This window comes from Rhinopithecus bieti, unplaced genomic scaffold, assembly GCF_001698545.2.
Source record: "Rhinopithecus bieti isolate Rb0 unplaced genomic scaffold, ASM169854v2 scaffold_49457, whole genome shotgun sequence".
NCBI lineage: Eukaryota > Metazoa > Chordata > Mammalia > Primates > Cercopithecidae > Rhinopithecus > Rhinopithecus bieti.
Genome location: NW_016820128.1, coordinates 2,072,128 through 2,078,790, shown reverse-complemented (window position 1 = coordinate 2,078,790; position 6,663 = coordinate 2,072,128).

Below are 6,663 nucleotides of genomic sequence, written 5' to 3'. Positions count from 1 at the left end.
TAAGATACTGTGCCATGTCTGCCAGATTTTTGGGTTAGAAAAACATCAATTATTAAATGGTTTTATGCAACAATAACAGCTAATAGGGTGTTACAGTGGGCTTTAGAGAAAGAGCTGATTCAAACATATGTTCTACCATTACCTTTTCTTTGCCCCATAGTGAATTAAAGTGGAGCCAGGGTATGAATCCAACACTTTAACTCATACCTACTACATACTAGGTGTAACTACTAAGCTATCCTGCTTCTTATGTATCTGAGGAATACTGTACTGTCTTAATATGTGGGCTACTTATAGAATTATCTCCACAGGGAAGCCACGGCCAGGCATAGTTATAATATGAATTATGAAGTCATTAATGAACAAACATTGACATAAATATAGCTTTCTGGAAGGAAGGCTAATTGCAAAAGAGCAACCCATGAAAATATAGGATTGGTAAAAATCACCAGCATCTGGCTAACTATTCAAGAGAAGCCATACCTCAAGGATGCTATGAGTTTAAAGTTAGCCTTGCTCTTTGCCACCTGTGTGCCTTCAAACAGTACATAGCTTCCAGCTTCAGTTTGTTCCTTTTTTTAACCATGAACAACACTTTAGTAATTTATAATGTATGATATAAATGTAAGTTATAAGGAAATAACTTTAATACAAGATATAGAGGGCTAAACATAAAAGGGTACACTTGGCCAGGCATGGTGGCTCACGCCTGTAATCCCAGCACTTTGGGAGGCCAAGACGGGCGGATCACGAGGTCAGGAGATCGAGACCATCCTGGCTAACACGGTGAAACCCCGTCTCTACTAAAACACGAAAAAAATTAGCTGGGCATAGTGGCGGGCTCCTGTAGTCCCAGCTACTCAGGAGGCTGAGGCAGGAGAATGGTGTGAACCCTGGAGGCGGAGCTTGCAGTGAGCCGAGATCGCACCACTACACTCCAGCCTGGGCAACAGAGCGAGACTCCATCTCAAAAAAAAAAAAAAAAAAAAAAAGGGGCACTTGGGTTTGGTGCAAGTGCCAAAATACCCAATTGGAAGTGGTTTTAGAGTGGAGATTCATTTTTCCCTTGTAACAAGAAGTCTGGACACACCTGGCACCTGGATCCTAGATCAGTCAAGTAGCCAAATAATGGTGGGACTCTGATTGGGTTTCCCAGAGATGGTTTCAACCTCCCAGTCAGAGTGGCAAGTTGACTTCAGCAAATTCACCTCTCACTGTAATTATTTTCTACAGACAAAACAGGAAGGAAGGGGCTTTCTTTGCACACTTTAATTTTATCATGAAGGAAAATTCTTTCTTAGCAAATGTCCCTTCATAGCCCATTGGTCAGAATAGGGTCACATAGCTATGTGCTGTAGTGAATAACTAATGTAAGGCAAGCACATGTCTGAATTATTCAGCTTCTTTAAACAAGTTCACCATCAGTGAAGACAGGTAGAGCTGCAGCTGGTGAAGAGGTTGTCACAGCTCAGAGATAGGAGGCAGGTACTCTCAGGACATTGAATGGCAGAATCAAAAGCCCAGGTGGAAAGGAACCATGGGGGTGGGTGGTGGTGGAAGTACACAGGAAGAGTAAATATTTTGGCTTGACCTGAGTGTGTGGAGTTGGAGGAAAACAGTGAAATAATTCATTCTTTCAGTTACCAGTTACTAAATTCTTGTAATACATACGAGGCACCTTGTAGCCTGACCATGGGGAATCTTAAGTGTGAGGTTAAGGAGTTAAAATGATTGTGCCTGCAAATGTAGCTTTTACAGTTTTGAGATACTGAGAATCCTAAATACTAGGGCATAAATGTCAGTTGGTTGATGCCAGGAGGTCTACAGCAATTAGTGAAAGACTCATGACCAAAGTAAAAAAAAAAAAAGTGCAAAAAGTCTAGTATATATTTACAACCACTATTTTCTCTGAGGAGATAAAATTCCTTAAACTTTCTCAGTTTGCTGACATATTGGATAGGACTGAGCCATGGGGCACAAACTGTAAATATGCCCTACAACGCCTTATGTTGTATTTCCCTTTCCTGTTGTATCCTGGGGACCAGCTGGCTTCTCAGCGTTCCATGGGGAACAAACTGTACCTGTGGCTGCAGCCAGCCATTTTGCATATTCATAAACTTTGTCTCAGGGAAGACTTCACAAAAAGATGCATTTCTGCAAATGTACTCATGCTTATAGGAAAATTTAAAGGATCTCAACCATCTGGATGATAGAGTATAATTTTCACAATATAAGCTTCATGAGATCAGGCACCTCATCTGTTTTGTCCACTGCTATATTTCAAGGGCCTACAATGTAAATAGTGCATACTAGACAACGATTCAGTACATGACAGTTATTTTTAGTAAGAGATAAATTTATTAGTTATTAGGCTCTAACTCTGCTATTTTTGAGGATTGAGAGCTGCATTGAACAGTTATCTCAAAACAAACTATTGCCTGGGAATTTGGAGTTACATGCCTTTTTCCTAGTCCTAATACAAATTATTTGTGAATGTGGACCCACAACTTAGCTTCCCTGTACTCCAATGGTCTCATTTTTAAAAGAAGGGGATTTGGCCGGATGATTGCTTTGTTAGCTGTGGGAAACACAACCATAACCAGGCTTCATTTTATCAGTTAGAATTTATAAGGATATGGAGAAGTTTCACAACACTCAAGGCCAGAATTGCAACAGGGCATCTGGAAGAAACCAGTCAGAGCCTGGAAACCTCATCTTCTTCTCTTATTTGTTGACCTGCACTGTCTGCTTCTCAGTTCAAAAGCCAGACAACTTTGCCATCCACAGATTCTGAATTTACATAATAAGATCTAAGTACCTGAAGAGATGGATTCATTCACTGAGCCCCAATTCCAAATTCTTAGGAAAGAAATTATAGCCATCTATCTTGAATCCGTTATCTATCCCCGGACCAGAAATAAGGACTGGGAAGATGGTTGATAATGCTGCATGAAATGGCAACTTGGACTCACTTGTGCATCAAGGATGGGCAGTCACCAAAGAGACAGGAGTTGTTCAGACTTGAGAGTAGAATACAATAAGGTCTTCCGATGTAAGTAATTAAGATTGCAAGATAGAATTCAGTCTTGCAATGTGAGTCAGCCTGTTCTCATCGTGCTAATAAAAACATTAGCTGTTTTTTTTTTTATTAGACTGTGTAATTTATAAAAGAAAAAGGTTTAATTGACTCACAGTTCCACATGGCTGGGGAGGCCTCAGGAAACTTATAATCATGGTGGAAAGGAAAGCAAACACATCCTTCTTCACATGGTGGCAGCAAGCAGAAGTGTGGAGCAAAAGGGGGAAAAGCCCCTTATTCAACCATCAGATCTCATGGAAACTCACTATCAGAAGAATACCAGCATGAGGATAAGCACCCCAGGATTCAATTACCTCACACCAGGTCTGTCCCACGACATGTAGGGATTATGGCAACTACAGTTCAAGATGAGATTTGGGTGGAGACACAGTCAAACCATATCATGTTGCTAACCTATATTAGTAGGCACTGTAATGCTGTCCTGAACATGTAGAAAACTGAAATAAAAATCACATGATGATTAAGGATTTATAGCCTAAAGTTATAAACAGTGTAAGCGTAGGGCTTGTTAGACTCTTGATTATCAAGGAAACAAGATGTGGTATTAAATAATCTAAAACATCTGATAATGCAAAGATGATACATGTTTGCTTTGAGAAATGCATTAATTTCTTTTAGACACAGATTTAGCCTTTTAAGTGTTTGCTCAGGCTAATATTAACATTAGTCTGCATTCCCTAAGCACATATCAACTGCTAGAACAGAGAGTGAGATCAGATGTGTGCTTGGAGGCAAAAAGAAATCAGCTTGAGATTAAACCAGCTCTGAATAATTCATACGTGGGTAATTGAGAGATGATTGACAGCTGGCAATTTGACAAATAACCTTTGAGGGTACTTACAAAACTTATTTCATGAGCGTGAGCTGCATTTGAAATGGTAAAGTATGTGGTGACACTTTCCCTATGTATCAGTAAGGTCAGGTCTTCTAATGCCAATAGAAGCAGAGATTGAGCAATTATTTGGTGAGATCAGGAATTGAGGGGATTTGACAAACTTTAAGTCCTAAGTGACTTTAAAAAAAATGCATGCTTGAAAGATTTTAACAGGACTGTGAAGTCATTGTAGAGGATGTATTAGTTCACTAGGGCTTTTGCCATAAAAAGTTCCACAGACTGGATGGCTTCAACAACAGAAATTTATTGTCTAGCAGATATGGAGGCTGGCATCTGAAATCAAGGTGTTGGTAGGGTTGGTTCCTTTTGAGAGCTGCTAGGAAGAATCTGCTCTATGGGACACTGGCTGGCAGATGGTCATCTTCCATCTTCCCTTGATGTAGCTACACTTCTTTTTATGAAGATATTGGTCATATTGGATTAGGACCCACCCTAATGACTTTATTTTAATTTGATTAACCCCTTTAAAGACTCTGTCTTCAAATAAGGCCACATGCTGAGATACTGGGTGTTAGAACTCATGTCTTTTTTGGAGGGAACAAAATTCAAGAGTACTTGGGGATAATAAATCAAAACAAACATCCACACAAAGTATGTAGTTTAACAAACAAAGTACTATTAAATAGTGACTACATGTGATCCATGTATGCAATGTAGGGTGTACATTATATTATTATATTCAAACCCTGCCCTCAAAGAGTTTATGTATGTGAAAAGTAAAGCAATAAGGCTTAATTTGCAGTTTAAGACAAAGGAATTTTTAAGATATGACAAGGAATTTCATGTATCAATAATAAATTAATTAAATATGTAATACCAATGTAGCTGCCAGAGTTCAGAAAAGGGATAAGTGTCCCTATAGGTTGGGTAGTGAGAGTGAGAACTTCGAATGCTTTCAAGTAAGCTTGGAGAGTGAGACCATCCAATGCTTTCTTACAAGTTTTAGAATTTTGGCTTTCTTATAAGTTTAAGAACTTATAAGAAAATTATTTAATCACCTAGTACTGTTTGCTTCTGCTATCTGGCTTGCTAAGCTTGCTACCCAGTGTCCCATAAATCTTATTATAATTTGTATGTTGCCTGGACTCCTATATATTTAAAGTGTCCCTTTCTATCTCTTCACATCTCTCCCTCTTTTCCTCTCCATTCTCTTCATCTTCAAATTCAACCTTATTCTTTAAACTGCAACTTTTTTTTTTTTTAGCCTGTCTCTCAGGCTGGAGCACAGTGGCATGATCTTGGCTCACTGCAACTCCCGCCTCCTGGGTTCATGTGAAATCTCCTGCCTCAGCCTCCTAAGTAGCTGGGACTACAGGCATGTGCCACCATGCCCAGCTAATTTTTGTACTTTTAGTAGAGACGGGTTTTGCTATGTTGGACAGGCTGGTCTCGAACTCCTGACCTCAGATGATCCACCTACCTCACCCTACCAAAGTGCTGGGATTACAGGTGTGAGCTACTGCGCCCAGCTGACAGTGCAACTTTTAACTGAAAACTTCCTACTCACCTATCTCATGATATGATGCTCTCCATCTGTCTAATCAAGTTATTGATGATATAATGTGACACTATAGTAAATAATATATTACAAATAAATAGTAATATGTTTGTATCTCTCTCTGATTTTAATTGCCTTGAAATTAAGATTTATATTTTATTTGTGTTCCCAATGTCTAGCATCCTATTTGCAATATGAGTAAAATATTCAAAGATAATTCCAATAATAATTTTCTGAAATTCTGTATGAAAAACTGGAGCAGCAAAAGTTTCTTCAATTCAAAGTCTGATAACAATTCTAGGCTTGATGGGTGTAGCATTGCCTATATATTGGCTGCAGGAACCTTGAGCACTTCAGCTGTTGTGGGCATCAGATAGCTTAAGTGGGCAAACTCAAAAGTACTGGTCATTAATCCCACATCTGTGCAGATAAACAGGAATATTTTCTCTGAGAGAAAGTGATAAACTACTTTGTGTTGTGACAGCCAACATTTGCACTCTAAAGAATAAAGAACAAAAAGAGAATATTTTAAAAGTTAAAATTTCTCTATGAGAATAGTAAATTCCTTATGTAGCTTGCAAGATATTGAGTAAAGACTCAAGAAAAGAACAAATATGTCTCTTTTGACTTGTTACATACGTTTAACTCAGCTCACCCATTTCTGGGATAATAATAATTAACATTTAAGGACCACACTATATGCTAAGCCATCAATGGATGGAGAAAATGCTGAGATTTCATGAAGTTATTTTCAAGCATGTGACTATAATAAAACTTCAGCTTTAAGAAACATTATCCACTTATAAAATTTGTAGATAGCAATATCGTTCACATACTTGTTAATCACAAGTATAAGAAATGTAATAAACCATTTAAAAAGGCTGCCTAGTATTGATACATGAGTCAGTCAACAGTCTTTTCCTGCATTTTCCAATACCCAGATAAAGTTTTCAATGGACTAGTAAACAGAGGGCTATAAAGGCTACAGACATAAAATGTTTTCTCCAATATGCAAGGAATAGCATTTTCTAACTATATTTTTTCTCAATATTAGCAAGTATGGTTTGTTGGTAAAACAGATCAATACATTATAATTTCACTGTATATTTCTGACTTTTGTTCTATCAAAATTACATAATATTGTCCTCTCTACATTTAGAATAATATGAA